The sequence below is a fragment of the Rutidosis leptorrhynchoides genome, chromosome 11 (assembly GCF_046630445.1).
Source record: "Rutidosis leptorrhynchoides isolate AG116_Rl617_1_P2 chromosome 11, CSIRO_AGI_Rlap_v1, whole genome shotgun sequence".
NCBI lineage: Eukaryota > Viridiplantae > Streptophyta > Magnoliopsida > Asterales > Asteraceae > Rutidosis > Rutidosis leptorrhynchoides.
Window position 1 is genome coordinate 156,562,523 of NC_092343.1, and position 20,002 is coordinate 156,582,524.

Consider the following 20,002-nt stretch of genomic DNA (forward strand, 5'->3'; position numbering starts at 1 on the left):
ATAACATTAATGATAACAATAATGATAGTAATAATAATAATTTTAAATAAAAAAAATGATAAGTTTTCTAATAATGATAATAATAGTAAAAAGGATACTTTTAATGAAAAATAGTACTAATAATAATATTAATAATAATTATGATAATAATAATAATAATAATAATAATAATAATAATAATAATAATAATAATAATAATAATAATAATAATAATAATAATAATAATAATATTAAAAATACTACCTCAAGTAACAAGCCTTAATAATAAAATACACGTCTTTGCCCGGGCTTGAACCCGAGACCTCTCGAGTTAGAAACCACACTCCAGACCACTCAAGTCAACTTGGTTTTCTGATTTTTTTTATGCAGCCTAAATTTAATTAACCCATTAAATGAAACCCAATTACAGCTAGATTTGGATCCATTCCTATTAATCTGGCCCAACCTATTTCAGCTCAACGTTTTAGCCTACTTTTAGTTCAATATCCAAAGAGTCCATAATCTAGAACAGGCCCAACAGACCCAAACTTTCAGCACTACAACTTCTCTTGATAATTAAAAAAAATATTATAGTGGCCTGGGTTCGAACCCATGACCTCTCAATAATCACCAACGCCCTTAACCAACTGCTCTGTTTGATACTTTCTTATTTATCTTGCAAATTAAATCATTTTAACTATTTAATCTATCTGACTTCATCTTCATTAAGATTTTAACATCACCATTTTCATCATTTAACATTTTTAATTCAGCATAACCATCTAAATTATATAGTATTAATATCATAATCATACCCATCATCCCTAACACCGTCATCCTCTACATATCATCATCATCGTCCCTTATAACCGAACATCATCATTATTATAATCGTACCACCATTATTTTGATTATCATAATCATCATCGTTATCAACTAATATCATTATTGTTATACTTAAAGTTAATATATTGATCATAATTTCCCATCATCAATTCCTCTCCGTCCTCGTTTTCAGTTTACGGTATTGAGTTAACGACTCAAATAAGCATAACCTACGGCCCATTTGTGTAAAAATAATTGTGGCCCCTGAGACTAGTCCATTTAGGTTAGATTATTTTTAAATGGCCCAAGTTCCATGTATCGATTATTAGGTTTAATGAGTTCAAACGTCTAGCAATATATTTTTATATATACTAATGGATGGTGGAACCAGTTGTTTAATTATTGTCGACCACAAGAGGTAATCATCTTTATCACTTTATTCCTTTATAGTTATTTTCAATATTCAATGTCTTTAATCATCTCTTTATTGTAGTATAATAGAAACATAAGTGAATTAGCAAGACTAGAAACTTACAGCAGCCATAGCGAGTGATAGAAGTGGTCTGTGGTATTCGAAAAGATGCAGCAGGAATTCAACAAGAGTAAACAGTAGCAGTGATACTTTGTTTGGTGGTTATTCGAATTAAAACCATGAGAGAGAGAGAATGAGAGAGAATGAAGTGATGGTTGTCGGCTGAAACAAAAAGAAAGAGAAAAATATACGCAGCTAGTAGCAGTTGTTAACAAGGAGGTCGATGGTTATCAAGGTGCAACAGAAACGGACTTGGTAGCAGCAGTGAAGCAGGATCACTTGGTGGTTTAAGACGATGTAGAGATGGTGGAAGTGGGTGGCGATTTCGGTGGTTCATGATGATGTTATGGTGAGGGTGGTATTGGGTTTATTCATCGTGGAACAGGAATGAAAACAGAAATTTCAGCAGTCTTGATTAACATAAATATAGCATTAGCGGTGGTGGTGTTTTTATTCGATGACAACAATGGGGGTTTCAACTAAGAAGGTAACATAAACGTTGGTTCTATGGTGGTTTGTTCATGGTGTTCGAAAGTTATGGGACAAATGGTGTTCTTGTTATTCGTTGATGGTAGCAATCATGAATAATAGTAGTAGTGAAAGTTTGATTAGAAGAATAAAACAGAAACACGTATTGTTTGTTCGGGTTGTGGTTGAAACAAAAGTAAAAGGAAGTGCAGTTGTGTGAGAGGGAGAGATTAGAAGTGGTGACGGTTGAGATATGGTGAAAGGAATCAGGAGCAAGGAGACATCCATAAAAGAAGGGAAAAGTGTGATGGATAATTGAAATAAGAATCTGAGTTGATTACTTGAGGTCGACATATAACAAAAATGGGAAAAAATATAAAAATTAAATAATTAAAAGCTGATGTCGATTGCAAACGGTTTTTTGTTCATATTGTGATTGAGATTCTATTTTGTGAGACAGTAAAACAAAAATCAACTACAGCTGATTGAGATGGGGAATGGAATTTGATTCCTAAAGATTTTTCATACGTTATTTATATAAATATTATTAATAATTAATAATTATAATTATAATTATATTAATAATAATCCAAATATTAATATTATTAATAATAATATTAATAAATATAATAATAATACAACTAATAATAATAATAATAATAATAATAATAATAATAATAATAATAATAATAATAATAATAATAATAATAATACAAATAATAAGGGTAATAACAATAATAAATCACAATAATAATAACTTTAGTGAATTTGTTGGTAATTATAATAATGATAATAATTATATTAATACTTATATTACTATTTATATATATATCAAATTTCATATTTCATATATATATTTACATAGTTATTTACACACAATTGTTCGTGAATCGCCAAGAGTAGTCAAAGGTCAAATGAATATATGAACATGGTTACAAGTTTTTCGAGACTCAACATTTCAGACTTTGCTTATCATGTTAAAAATATTAAATCATATCGAGAGTTTGATTTAAAATTAGTCGAAATTTTCCGGGTCACTACAACATGTCTTCAAGTGTTTGTATCATCCTTTCGCTCTGTCCATCAGTTTGTGGATGATAGGCAGTACTCATGTCTAGACGAGTTCCTAATGCTTGCTGTAATGTCTGCCAGAATCTTGAAATAAATCTGCCATCCCTATCAGAGATAATAGAGATTGGTATTCCATGTCTGGAGACGACTTCCTTCAAATACAATCGTGCTAACTTCTCCATCTTGTCATCTTCTCTTATTGGCTGGAAGTGTGCTGATTTGGTGAGACGATCAACTATTACCCAAATAGTATCAAAACCACTTGCAGTCCTTGGCAATTTAGTGATGAAATCCATGGTAATGTTTTCCCATTTCCATTCCGGGATTTCGGGTTGTTGAAGTAGACCTGATGGTTTCTGATGCTCAGCTTTGACCTTAGAACACGTCAAACATTCTCCTACATATTTAGCAATATCGGCTTTCATACCTGGCCACCAAAAATGTTTCTTAAGATCCTTGTACATCTTCCCCGTTCCAGGATGTATTGAGTATCTGGTTTTATGAGCTTCTCTAAGTACCATTTCTCTCATATCTCCAAATTTTGGTACCCAAATTCTTTCAGCCCTATACCGGGTTCCGTCTTCCCGAATATTAAGATGCTTCTCCGATCCTTTAGGTATTTCATCCTTTAAATTTCTCTCTTTTAAAACTCCTTGTTGCACCTCCTTTATTTGAGTAGTAAGGTTAGTGTGAATCATTATATTCATAGATTTTACTCGAATGGGTTCTCTGTCCTTTCTGCTCAATGCGTCGGCTACCACATTTGCCTTCCCCGGGTGGTAACGAATATCAAAGTCGTAATCATTCAACAATTCAATCCACCTACGCTGCCTCATATTCAGTTGTTTCTGATTAAATATGTGTTGAAGACTTTTGTGGTCGGTATATATAATACTTTTGACCCCATGTAAGTAGTGCCTCCAAGTCTTTAATGCAAAAACAACCGCGCCTAATTCTAAATCATGCATCGTATAATTTTGCTCGTGAATATTCAATTGTCTAGACGCATAAGCAATCACCTTCGTTCGTTGCATTAATACACAACCGAGACCTTGCTTTGATGCGTCACAATAAATCACAAAATCATCATTCCCTTCAGGTAATGACAATATAGGTGCCGTAGTTAGCTTTTTCTTCAATAACTGAAACGCTTTCTCTTGTTCATCATTCCATTCAAATTTCTTCCCTTTATGCGTTAATGCAGTCAAGGGTTTTGCTATTCTGGAAAAGTCTTGGATGAACCTTCTGTAGTAACCAGCTAGTCCTAAAAACTGGCGTATGTGTTTCGGAGTTTTCGGGGTTTCCCACTTTTCAACAGTTTCTATCTTTGCCGGATCCACCTTAATACCTTCTTTGTTCACTATGTGACCGAGGAATTGAACTTCTTCCAACCAAAATGCACACTTTGAAAACTTAGCGTACAATTCTTCCTTCCTCAATACTTTTAACACCTTTCTCAAATGTTCACCGTGTTCTTGATCATTCTTTGAGTAAATAAGTATGTCATCAATGAAAACAATGACAAACTTGTCAAGGTATGATCCACACACTCGGTTCATAAGGTCCATGAACACAGCTGGTGCATTAGTTAAACTAAACGGCATGACCATAAACTCGTAATGACCGTAACGTGTTCTGAAAGCAGTCTTTGGAATATCATTTTCTTTCACCCACATTTGATGATACTCGGAACGTAAGTCAATCTTTGAATAAACAGACGAGCCTTGTAGTTGATCAAATAAGTCGTCGATTCTCGTTAGTGGGTATCGGTTCTTGATGGTAAGTTTGTTCAACTCTCGGTAGTCGATACACAACCTGAATGTACCATCTTTCTTCTTGACAAACAAAACAGGAGCTCCCCACGGTGATGTGCTTGGTCGAATGAAACCACGCTCTAAAAGTTCTTGTAATTGGCTTTGCAGTTCTTTCATCTCGCTGGGTGCGAGTCTGTAAGGAGCACGAGCTATTGGTGCAGCTCCTGGTACAAGATCTATTTGAAATTCAACGGATCGATGTGGGGGTAATCCCGGTAATTCTTTCAGAAATACATCGGGAAATTCTTTTGCAACGGGAACATCATTGATGCTCTTTTCTTCAGTTTGTACTTTCTCGATGTGTGCTAGAACAGCATAGCAACCTTTTCTTATTAGTTTTTGTGCCTTCAAATTACTAATAAGATGTAGCTTCGTGTTGCCCTTTTCTCCGTAAACCATTAAGGGTTTTCCTTTTTCTCGTATAATGCGAATTGCATTTTTGTAACAAACGATCTCTGCTTTCACTTCTTTCAACCAGTCCATACCGATTATAACATCAAAACTCCCTAACTCTACTGATATCAAATCAATCTTAAATGTTTCGCTAACCAGTTTAATTTCTCGATTCCGACATATATTATCTGCTGAAATTAATTTACCATTTGCTAATTCGAGTAAAAATTTACTATCCAACGGCGTCAATGGACAAATTAATTTAGCACAAAAATCTATACTCATATAGCTTCTATCCGCACCCGAATCAAATAAAACGTAAGCAGATTTATTGTCAATAAGAAACGTACCCGTAACAAGCTCCGGGTCTTCCTGTGCCTCTGCCGCATTAATATTGAAAACTCTTCCGTGGCCTTGTACATTCGTGTTCTCCTGGTTCAGGCAATTTCTAATAATGTGGCCCGGTTTTCCACATTTATAACAAACTACATTGGCATAACTTGCTCCGACACTACTTGCTCCGCCATTACTTGTTCCGACACAATTTGTTCCTTTCGTTCTGTTAACCCCTGGTCCGTAGACCTCACACTTCGCCGCGCTATGACCATTTCTTTTACACTTGTTGCAAAATTTGGTACAGAACCCCGAGTGATACTTTTCACACCTTTGGCATAGCTGCTTCTGATTGTTGTTGTTGTTGCGATTGTTATTGTTGTTGGGACGATTGTTGTAGTTGTTGTTGTTGTTGTTGTTGTTGTTGTTGTTGTTGTTGTTGTTGTTGTTGTTGTTGTTGGGCCGTTTGTTGTAGTTGCGATTGATGTTGCGATTGTTGGGATAATTGTTGCGATTATTGTTGTAATTGCTGTTGTTGTTGTATTGGTGATTCTTATCACCGTTTTCCTCCCACTTTCTTTTGACTTGCTTCACATTGGCCTCTTCAGCCGTCTGTTCTTTAATTCTTTCCTCAATCTGGTTCACTAGTTTGTGAGCCATTCTACATGCCTATTGTATGGAGGCGGGTGTGATGACCAGGGAATTTTCAACCAAATTTAAACTTAATCTTTATATGATTTCGACACGATAAGAAAAGCCTGTTATGGTGAGTCTTGAAAACTTTGGAACAATTATATGAATACATTTGCCCTTTTGACCATTCCCGATGATTCACGAACAATTGTTGTAAATAAATATACATATGTATATATATATATACATATGTAAAAATAAATAATAGTATATCTATAATAAGTTGAGATAATAAAATACAATTTAATCATTTGAATTGAATTAAATATTTAAAGTAATACATAAAATAATTAAGTTACTATCAAAAAATAAATAGATACAGATATATATATATATATTATTATGAATCTATGTATGATTTTTATTAATAATTATTAATACGTTGTAATATATAAAATATACAAAGATTCAATATTCAATAGGTATTATCATAAGATATAACCTTACATAATTAATAAATTGAAATATTAATACATTAAATGTAATGACAAGATTAAATTATAGTTGTTATAGTAAAACTATTGTTATTGTTAATATCAACATCTAACTAGTATTATTAATAAGAAAATGGATATATATAAATAAATTGATATATTAATACTAATATTATTATAATTAGTATTATCATTAGAATCACTAATAATATTATTATTACCATTTTGTAATTACTATTATTCTTATCTTATTATTATTATATTTTTGATAAAATTATTATTAATATTAATATTATTATATTACTATTATTATTATTATTAGTATTAGTAGTATCCTTATTTAAAATTAATAACATTTTCAGATTTATTAATAGATTCATATTATTAAGTAATAAAAATAAAATTTAATAAGTTATATACTTATTTATTCATATATTTAACAAAAATATATATAAGTTATAAGGAAATACACATATATAAAGATGCTGTTGTAAAAATTATATAAATACAGATAATTACAAGCTCTGCATTATATCACTATCCTACTTGTGTAATTTGTCTATGTGATTGACGAATCTATCAACATTAAGATCACAGGGTACAAATTGATTCCCAATAATCACTAGATAACAAAATCAGTTAGAAAAATTTGTACGCTTTTTATTTCTTTATTTTCTTTCTGTTTCTAATTTCATGTGTGTCGAATCATTTAAGCTACGAAACAAAATTTACATGAGCTGTAAATATAAATCTGTAACATCTATATAATACTATACTAATATAATTCAATGGAAAAATAGAAAAATCAAATTAAAAAGCGAGGAACACAGCACATATATCCCTGTTATTACCTCTTTTCATCAAAACCACAATTTCGAATGAGACTTCAAAATGTGTAAATGCAGATAGGTTAGGAATCCGTCGTCTGAACTATCTGCAAAGTTACAAGGTCTAATTTATTCTAACGATCTTTAATTTCGAAGTCAAAGTTGAATTTGAAAAAGTCAAATGTTTGTTCTTCAGTGAAATTCATGAATGTGTTTATGTTTCAAATCAAATTGAGAGTTTAGAAAGTTTCTAAGAATGAAATTGAACTTATTTCATTTAGGATTCATGGTCTAAAACCTCATAAATTTTCGAAATTGATTTTTGGTTCTTGAGGAGTAAACGAGCTGTTACAGCTCCTGATGTTTTTTATTTATTTATTTATTTATTTATGTTGTTTTAATTAATTTAATTAAACTCAAATCATTTATATATCATTCATATATTCTAAGATTTTATAAGAAACACATCATTATTTGAGATTGATCTCTGGTCGATCAAATAGAGGAAGAAGATGAAGAACATGAACAGAGAGTATACGGTTTTTAATAAATTAAAAGGGTTATTAAAACAGAAAAAGGGCAGCAGCCCAACGGTTAGGGGATAGTCTGAGTACGCTAGTGATCACAGGTTCGAGTCCCGGGGATGGCGTTTTTTTTTAAGCCTTTGGAGGTAGTCTTCAATTCTATTATTATTATTATTATTATTATTATTATTATTATTATTATTATTATTATTATTATTATTATTATTATTATTATTATTATTATTATTATTATTATTATTATTATTATTATTATTATTATTATTATTATTATTGTCATTGTTATTAATGTTATTATTATTATTATTATTATTATTATTATTATTATTATTATTATTATTATTATTATTATGAGTATTATGAACTTAGTTATTTTAATAGAATAAGTATTATTATTATTATGATGGTTATGATTAAGATTATTATTATTATTATATATTTATTAAAAATTGTTATTGTTATTATTATTATTTATATAAAAATCAGTAAGAGTATTTTTATTAAAACCTTAGAATCACTAGTGTTATCAATATAGATATTACCATTACCACTATGATTATGAATACTAAAATTATTATTATTTTCCTTAGTATTAATACCATTTCATAATTATTAGAATTATTATTTATAATACAAGCATAAGTATCATTATAAATAATAACATTATTATTATTAATAATATAGTACCACTATTAGTATTATTATTAATATTATCATGTATCGTTATTAGATAATTATTAAAATTGTTATCATAAACATCTTCAATAGTAAAATTAGTATTTTTACAGTTATTATTACTAATATCATTATATTTATCACTAAAAGAATTTCTAACATTATTATTTTTATTAGTAATATTAAGTATTATCAATATTATCATATTACCATTATAAATATCATTTTAGTATTAGTACAATTATTAGTTTTAACAAACAAACGATATATATATTTAATACATTAAACATAACAAAAATTAATATTTTCACATACCAAAAGAAATATATGAAACATATATATATTTTTAATATAAAAATGATATAACTAATAAATTTATATATATGTATATCTATATTGTTCGATTACGATTATGTGTATTAATAAATAATCAAATGATATAGGTTCGTGAATCCGAGGCCAACCCTACGTTGTTCAATATCGTCATATGTATTTTTACTATAAAATACATTACTGTGAGTTTCATTTGCTCCTTTTTTTTACTCATTACATTTTTGGGCTGAGAATACATGCAAATGCTTTATTAACTGTTTTACAATATTTATATGTGTGAGTTTCATTAATCCCTTTTTAAATGCTTTTGCAATATATATTTTTTGGGACTGAGAATACATGCGCTGTTTTTATAACTGTTTTACGAAATAGACACAAGTAATTGAAACTACATTATATGATTGAATGATCGAAATCGAATATGCCCCTTTTTATATAGTCTGGTAATCTAAGAATTAGGGAACAGACACCCTAATTGGCGCGAACTCTAAAGATAGATCTATCGGGCCCAACAAGCCCCATCCAAAGTACTGGATGCTTTAGTACTTCGAAATTTATATCATGTCCGAAGGAGGATCCCGGAATGATGGGGATATTCTTATATGCATATTGTGAATGTCGGTTACCAGGTGTTCAATCCATATGAATGATATTTTTGTCTCTATGCATGGGACGTATATTTATGAGAAATGAAAATCTTGTGGTCTATTAAAATGATGTAAATGATTATTTATGTTAAACTAATGAACTCACCAACCTTTTGGTTGACATTTGAAAGCATGTTTATTCTCAGGTACGAAAGAAATCTTCCGCTGTGCATTTGCTCATGTTATAGATATTATTTGGAGTCATTCATGGCATATTTCAAAAGACGTTGCATTCGAGTCGTCGAGTTCATCAAGATTATTATTAAGTCAATTATAGTTGGATATATTATGAAATGGTATGCATGCCTGTCAACTTTTGATGTAATGAAAGATTGTCTTTTCAAAAACGAATGCAATGTTTGTAAAACGTATCATATAGAGGTCAAGTACCTCGCGATGTAATCAATTGATGTGAATCGTTTATAATCGATATGGACTTCGTCCGGATGGATTAGGACGGGTCCTTTCAGTTGGTATCAGAGCGGTGGTCTTAGCGAACCAGGTCTTGGATTAGTGAGTCTAACTGATAGTTGTTAGGATGCATTAGTGAGTCTGGACTTCGACCGTGTTTACATGTCAAAAGTTTTGCTTATCATTTTTGTCGGAGATCATCTGTTTATCATCCTTAGGAAATTACCTGCTTATCATTCTTAGTCTAGACACATCTTACTGCAATGATTGCATGAATAGTGTATAGACAAAATTCGTATCTTAGCGTATCTGCTAATTCATATCTTAGCATATCTGTTACTGTAGACTTTGCCTGACAAATTCCGTAGATTCCTCCGTAACTTATGGGATTTTAGTATTATATATGCATATGTAAATTATGTATTGCAGAGTACTAATCTATATCCTATAATCTATATCTTATCGAAAATACTTCATCTGATCGTACGAGATGAATCCCTCAACCAGTTCGAATCCCTCAGAATTCGATAGCTAATCCGATAGTTATTCCGACAGCTATTCCGACATGAATGTTCACTTAAAGCATCCGGAGGCAACGTCACCAGAATGAATCAACCAATCAATCATCCCCAATTCATCTGATGGGTTCGTAGTCGACTTAACCGATGGAGACGAGAGGAAGGCGATCCTTTCCACCCACCAACCGAATTTACCTCTTGACAATGAACCTGAAGCGTTTACCGGCGAACCTGTTCGAGACACCATTTTCAGTCTCATTTCCGGGGTAACTTGATAAGATTATATTCTATCCAGAATTCTGAACCTTATTCATCCGCTCGTTCTGACCGACAATCATCCTGGAGTAATAAGTCAACAAACTTCGCGCTTGAATAATCAATTCGGAGAATATGGTGCAAAATGTACCAGCTTCAGCAACATCACCGGCACCAACAGTACAATCAATAACAGCACCAGTACCATCAACAATCCATGCTTCAATATCATCATCTGTACTTTGAGTATGATCTTCGTTCGACATGTCAAATATGTAATCTTTAAAGTTTTAAAGATTATTTATTCTAGTTCCAACCGAAAAGCAAACGAGTTTAATATTATATTAACTCATTAAATCCATGAATACATCTGAAGAAAATATATATGTATATATGTTTTCATAAAGATTGTAATTAAAAATTCTCTTGTACAAACTGTTAATGGTGAAAATATTTTAACGGGTAGGTAATACCCGAGGACTATTTAAATTTCACATTAATAAGTTACATGGTACGTTCTTCGAATCTGTTTCAACAGTCATATACTATCCTACTTACATCCACCGATATACAAATCCGTTCACCACCGAATAACCATATTCATCCAAATACATATTTGGATTTTGACCTATCAGAATCCAACAAGTGGCATAATGAAGAAATAATGGACACAATAAAAATTGATTAGAAACAGATTAATTAACAATATGAAATTCTATTAAGAACCCACGCTAACAAAATCCTAGCTAACTGTTCCTAGCTAACTGTTAATTCCGTATTACCATTTAATTATCGCAATTTATTTATCGCAGTTTATTTATCGCAATTTACATTCTCGAAATTTTATTTATCGTCATTTAATTTCTGTTATTTACTTTACGCACTTTAATTATCGTCATTTAATTTCTGTTATTTATTTTACGCACTTTAAATATCGGGACACGTATACAAGGTTTTGACATATCATATCGACGCATCTATATATATTAATTGGAATCACCATAGACACTCTATATGCAGTAATGATCGAGTTCTCTATACAGGGTTGAGGTTGATTCTCAAATAATATATATACTTTGAGTTGTGATCGAGTCTGAGACATGTACACGGGTCACGATATTTATTAATTAATTCGAATATTATATATTAAACTATATATGAATTACTGGACTGTTACTGTGGACTATCAACTGTGGACTACCAACACTGGACAATTAAAATGAATTAAAATATTGATTATAACATATGAAACTAAACGATTCTTCAAGTTTGCCACTTGATTTCATTTTAAACCCCATTCATATCATCACAATTACAATCTGCGTTCAAACCTTTCATGATTCTTGAAAACACCTCAATCGATAGGATGAATCAACCGCACTTCATCTACGGAAGAAAAGATTGATGCATTTAGTTATGCATCTGAAAAACTCTCGGAAACTGAGTAAACGTTTAACACATAGTTGTGATAATTCCTTTAGTGTTATTATTACCCAAAATAACTTGGTAATTCCTTTCAAAGTAGCAAAGTTTGTCACAGCTCCAGCAAGTCAACTTCGACTTTTCGTTCAAAATAACCTTATTATAATCTTGATATATATACGCGTGCTCTTTTATTGTTACCAGGGAACCTTTCATATTCCATCATATTACCATCAGCGTTTAATCATCTAAAAACACAATTTTCCTGAACCCACCTTGGATTAATAATCGATGATTCAGATATCATAGCATTAAATGCAGAGGAAACAGAAAAATGGTAGATGGTCTAAACGACCAAAAGTTTGATGATAAAGAAAGGAGTGTTGGGAACGCTCGACAGAAAATTGGGTATTGAAAAACAGATTGAGCTATCTATGAAGAAGACCAAGGACAAATACAAGGACCATACCATATATTCAAAGAATCCAGGTAATTCTGGATCCAATGAAACCTTCAATGAATACCTTGCTCCGTACTCATGTTAAAATCTTGATGAAAATCTTTCTCCATCAACCATCGAACTTAGAAATTCCAAAATATCATCATAAATATCTTCGATATTTCTGAAGATATTTTCATAAATATTCTCGTCCGAAATTATTTATCTCTTCAGGCTATCTATATTACATCATAAAGGAAACTACTTTAGTTTCTAAATTTCTTTAAAAATTCGAGTTTAAATTATGAATGTTTTTGAAGTAGTGTTGGGAATTGATGCATGAGTTAGTATAATATAATGACACTTGATCAACGTGATTATATTACAGTAAGTCATGCTGAGTTTCTAATGGAACGTGATGATTCACAGATCATAACGTCATCATGTGCCATGTTACATAACTCTTTCATTCTACTCAACTCCTGAACAAATCAAGAAAATGTATTCTTGATGGTTCTATCTTCCGCGATGTTGATAAATTTGAAAATCAAATCGTGCTATCACGTTCCTTCCTGCTTAGAACATTATAATCATTCGAAACTCTATATCTACAAATTCTGGACCATCATTCGCTTGATTTGAAGTCGGGAAGAGAAAATAAAAGCTTAAAGCTTTGAAATATAAGGGAGAATATAAAGCCCGATAACAACATATAAATTACGAACCGTGTATATCAATGTGTATCACAACATAAAGACACGGGAGAATTAAAAACATTATAATCCCCAGGGCGAAGTAGAAGAAAGCAGATTCCTCTGGTGGAAGTGAGAAAAGGAGAATGATTGTTGCGATAGTAAGGATGAGGACAAGGATCAGAACTGGATTAAGCATTTTTAGAATCTTTTGGATGTATGAAATAAGAAGGAAAGTATAGGAATGGTGAGAATAATGGAACGGGAGAGTTTAATTTATAATGGAAATATCAGACAGAGTAATCGAAGCAGATCACTGTATTTAATTAGAGAGATCTTAATTTCCTTATTCATCGAAGAATCAAATCTTTTAGATTTTGAAGATTTCCTTTGAATTCCTTGATTTTCGGAAATCAACCGTGACTACTTCACCGGTTAAGACAAACCTGCATTTACTCTTTTCACCTTTTTGTGATAACTTCATTCGTGCTCTTCGAATAATCGAATTGTTTTATCCATTTACTCAATAATGATAAAACTTAATTGATCAACTCATATGCGTCATGAAAGCATATTCATTGTTAACCATGACCACCTCACTCAAATTTCGGGACGAAATTTCTTTAACGGGTAGGTACTGTGATGACCCGGGAATTTTCAATCAAATTTAAACTTAATCTTTATATGATTTCGACACGATAAGAAAAGCCTGTTATGGTGAGTCTTGAAAACTTTGGAACAATTATATGAATACATTTGCCCTTTTGACCATTCCCGATGATTCACGAACAATTGTTGTAAATAAATATACATATGTATATATATATATACATATGTAAAAATAAATAATAGTATATCTATAATAAGTTGAGATAATAAAATACAATTTAATCATTTGAATTGAATTAAATATTTAAAGTAATACATAAAATAATTAAGTTACTATCAAAAAATAAATAGATACAGATATATATATATATTATTATGAATCTATGTATGATTTTTATTAATAATTATTAATACGTTGTAATATATAAAATATACAAAGATTCAATATTCAATAGGTATTATCATAAGATATAACCTTACATAATTAATAAATTGAAATATTAATACATTAAATGTAATGACAAGATTAAATTATAGTTGTTATAGTAAAACTATTGTTATTGTTAATATCAACATCTAACTAGTATTATTAATAAGAAAATGGATATATATAAATAAATTGATATATTAATACTAATATTATTATAATTAGTATTATCATTAGAATCACTAATAATATTATTATTACCATTTTGTAATTACTATTATTCTTATCTTATTATTATTATATTTTTGATAAAATTATTATTAATATTAATATTATTATATTACTATTATTATTATTATTAGTATTAGTAGTATCCTTATTTAAAATTAATAACATTTTCAGATTTATTAATAGATTCATATTATTAAGTAATAAAAATAAAATTTAATAAGTTATATACTTATTTATTCATATATTTAACAAAAATATATATAAGTTATAAGGAAATACACATATATAAAGATGCTGTTGTAAAAATTATATAAATACAGATAATTACAAGCTCTGCATTATATCACTATCCTACTTGTGTAATTTGTCTATGTGATTGACGAATCTATCAACATTAAGATCACAGGGTACAAATTGATTCCCAATAATCACTAGATAACAAAATCAGTTAGAAAAATTCGTACGCTTTTTATTTCTTTATTTTCTTTCTGTTTCTAATTTCATGTGTGTCGAATCATTTAAGCTACGAAACAAAATTTACATGAGCTGTAAATATAAATCTGTAACATCTATATAATACTATACTAATTTAATTCAATGGAAAAACAGAAAAATCAAATTAAAAAGCGAGGAACACAGCACATATATCCCTGTTATTACCTCTTTTCATCAAAACCACAATTTCGAATGAGACTTCAAAATGTGTAAATGCAGATAGGTTAGGAATCCGTCGTCTGAACTATCTGCAAAGTTACAAGGTCTAATTTATTCTAACGATCTTTAATTTCGAAGTCAAAGTTGAATTTGAAAAAGTCAAATGTTTGTTCTTCAGTGAAATTCATGAATGTGTTTATGTTTCAAATCAAATTGAGAGTTTAGAAAGTTTCTAAGAATGAAATTGAACTTATTTCATTTAGGATTCATGGTCTAAAACCTCATAAATTTTCGAAATTGATTTTTGGTTCTTGAGGAGTAAACGAGCTGTTACAGCTCCTGATGTTTTTTATTTATTTATTTATTTATTTATGTTGTTTTAATTAATTTAATTAAACTCAAATCATTTATATATCATTCATATATTCTAAGATTTTATAAGAAACACATCATTATTTGAGATTGATCTCTGGTCGATCAAATAGAGGAAGAAGATGAAGAACATGAACAGAGAGTATACGGTTTTTAATAAATTAAAAGGGTTATTAAAACAGAAAAAGGGCAGCAGCCCAACGGTTAGGGGATAGTCTGAGTACGCTAGTGATCACAGGTTCGAGTCCCGGGGATGGCGTTTTTTTTTAAGCCTTTGGAGGTAGTCTTCAATTCTATTATTATTATTATTATTATTATTATTATTATTATTATTATTATTATTATTATTATTATTATTATTATTATTATTATTATTATTATTATTATTATTATTATTATTATTATTATTATTATTATTATTATTATTATTATTGTCATTGTTATTAATGTTATTATTATTATTATTATTATTATTATTATTATTATTATTATTATTATTATTATTATTATTATTATTATTATTATTATTATTATTATTATTATTATTATGAACTTAGTTATTTTAATAGAATAAGTATTATTATTATTATTATGATGGTTATGATTAAGATTATTATTATTATTATATATTTATTAAAAATTGTTATTGTTATTATTATTATTTATATCAAAATCAGTAAGAGTATTTTTATTAAAACCTTAGAATCACTAGTGTTATCAATATAGATATTACCATTACCACTATGATTATGAATACTAAAATTATTATTATTTTCCTTAGTATTAATACCATTTCATAATTATTAGAATTATTATTTATAATACAAGCATAAGTATCATTATAAATAATAACATTATTATTATTAATAATATAGTACCACTATTAGTATTATTATTAATATTATCATGTATCGTTATTAGATAATTATTAAAATTGTTATCATAAACATCTTCAATAGTAAAATTAGTATTTTTACAGTTATTATTACTAATATCATTATATTTATCACTAAAAGAATTTCTAACATTATTATTTTATTAGTAATATTAAGTATTATCAATATTATCATATTACCATTATAAATATCATTTTAGTATTAGTACAATTATTAGTTTTAACAAACAAACGATATATATATTTAATACATTAAACATAACAAAAATTAATATTTTCACATACCAAAAGAAATATATGAAACATATATATATTTTTAATATAAAAATGATATAACTAATAAATTTATATATATGTATATCTATATTGTTCGATTACGATTATGTGTATTAATAAATAATCAAATGATATAGGTTCGTGAATCCGAGGCCAACCCTGCGTTGTTCAATATCGTCATATGTATTTTTACTATAAAATACATTACTGTGAGTTTCATTTGCTCCTTTTTTTTACTCATTACATTTTTGGGCTGAGAATACATGCAAATGCTTTATTAACTGTTTTACAATATTTATATGTGTGAGTTTCATTAATCCCTTTTTAAATGCTTTTGCAATATATATTTTTTGGGACTGAGAATACATGCGCTGTTTTTATAACTGTTTTACGAAATAGACACAAGTAATTGAAACTACATTATATGGTTGAATGATCGAAATCGAATATGCCCCTTTTTATATAGTCTGGTAATCTAAGAATTAGGGAACAGACACCCTAATTGACGCGAACTCTAAAGATAGATCTATCGGGCCCAACAAGCCCCATCCAAAGTACTGGATGCTTTAGTACTTCAAAATTTATATCATGTCCGAAGGAGGATCCCGGAATGATGGGGATATTCTTATATGCATATTGTGAATGTCGGTTACCAGGTGTTCAATCCATATGAATGATATTTTTGTCTCTATGCATGGGACGTATATTTATGAGAAATGAAAATCTTGTGGTCTATTAAAATGATGTAAATGATTATTTATGTTAAACTAATGAACTCACCAACCTTTTGGTTGACATTTGAAAGCATGTTTATTCTCAGGTACGAAAGAAATCTTCCGCTGTGCATTTGCTCATGTTATAGATATTATTTGGAGTCATTCATGGCATATTTCAAAAGACGTTGCATTCGAGTCGTCGAGTTCATCAAGATTATTATTAAGTCAATTATAGTTGGATATATTATGAAATGGTATGCATGCCTGTCAACTTTCGATGTAATGAAAGATTGTCTTTTCAAAAACGAATGCAATGTTTGTAAAACGTATCATATAGAGGTCAAGTACCTCGCGATGTAATCAATTGATGTGAATCGTTTATAATCGATATGGACTTCATCCGGATGGATTAGGACGGGTCCTTTCAGCGGGCTCGAGTGAACTTATATCTTCTTGGATTCTTTCCGGTAATCCTTTCACAAACGCGCCGATCTTCTCTTCCTCATCTTCGAACGCTCCCGGACACAATAGGCACAATTCTGTGAATCGTCTTTCGTACGTGGTAATATCAAATCCTTGGGTTCGTAACCCTCTAAGTTCTGTCTTGAGCTTATTGACCTCGGTTCTGGGACGGTACTTCTCGTTCATCAAGTGCTTGAATGCTGACCACGGTAGTACGTAAGCATCATCTTGTCCCACTTGCTCTAGATAGGTATTCCACCATGTTAAGGCAGAACCTGTGAAGGTATGTGTAGCGTACTTCACTTTGTCCTCTTCAGTACACTTACTTATGGCAAACACCGATTCGACCTTCTCGGTCCACCGTTTCAATCCTATCGGTCCTTCGGTTCCATCAAATTCCAAAGGTTTACAGGCAGTGAATTCTTTGTAGGTGCATCCTACACGATTTCCTGTACTGCTAGATCCAAGGTTATTGTTGGTATGTAGCGCAGCCTGTACTGTGGCTATGCTTGAAGCTAGAAAAGTACGGAATTCCTCTTCATTCATATTCACGGTGTGTCGAGTAGTCGGTGCCATTTCCTTCAAAATAGTCAAATGGAACAAGTTAATCATACAGAATATTAAGAGTAGTTAATAGTATTTCGTAGCATAATATGAACTCATTTATAAAAGCTTTTTCTTCATATTAGCGTTTTATAAGTTTAAATTCGGGTAGTACCTACCCGTTAAGTTCATACTTAGTAGCTAATATACAATTCAACTACTACAATTCTATATGAAAAACTGATTATAATAATATTTCGCGTTCAAACTTTTATACAATATTTTACAAACTTACAATACCGCTTATTTTACATAAAGTATGAAATATAGCACACAATAACTTTGATACAAGATAGTTGTGAAGATAATTCTAGCTAGTACACAAGTCATGCATTCTGGTTTTACTAGGACTACTTCCCATCCTTGGTCTTGTGGAACATAACCGTTATGGCCATTGATAAGACAGCGTGTTGTAACGTCGTCAAAGGGACGAGGGTTACGTAATGACCAACAGTCTCGTAATAACCTAAAAACCTCATTTCTTACCCCAATTACCGACTCCGTCACTTGTGGGAACGTTTTGTTTAATAGTTGTAGCCCGATGTTCTTTTTCTCACTTTTGTGAGAAGCGAACATTACTAACCCGTAAGCATAGCATGCTTCTTTATGTTGCCTGTTAGCCGCTTTTTCTAAATCATGAAGTCCTATATTCGGATACATTGAGTCAAAATAATTTCTTAACCCGTTGCGTAAAATAGCATTTGGGTTCCCCGCAATATATGCGTCAAAGTAAACACATCGTAACTTATGGGTTTCCCAATGTGATATCCCCCATCTTTCAAACGAAAGTCTCTTATAAACCAAGACATTCTTGGAACGTTCTTCGAATGTCTTACAAACTGATCTCGCCTTAAATAGTTGTGCCGAGGAATTCTGACCGACTCTAGACAAGATTTCATCAATCATGTCTCCGGGTAGGTCTCTTAAAATATTGGGTTGTCTATCCATTTTGTGTTTTTAAACTGTAAAATAGACAAGAGTTAGATTCATAAAAAATACTTATTAATACAAACAATTTTTACATATATCATAAAGCATAAGCACACTATATTACATATATTACACCACACAAATACAACTATCTTATTCTGACTCGCTCGTTTCTTCTTCTTCGGTTTTGGTTCGTTTTGCCAAGTTTCTAGGGATATATGATGTTCCCCTAATACTAGCTGTCGTTTTCCACAACGGTTTAGAAAAACCGGGTGGTTTAGAGGTTCCCGGGTCATTGTTACAACTTAAGGACTTCGGGGGTTGACGATACATATAAAGTTCATCGGGGTTGGAATTAGATTTCTCTATTTTTATGCCCTTTCCCTTATTATTTTCTTTTGCCTTTTTAAATTCAGTTGGGGTAATTTCTATAACATCATCGGAATTCTCATCGGAATCCGATTCATCGGAGAATTGGTAATCCTCCCAATATTTTGCTTCCTTGGCGGAAACACCATTGACCA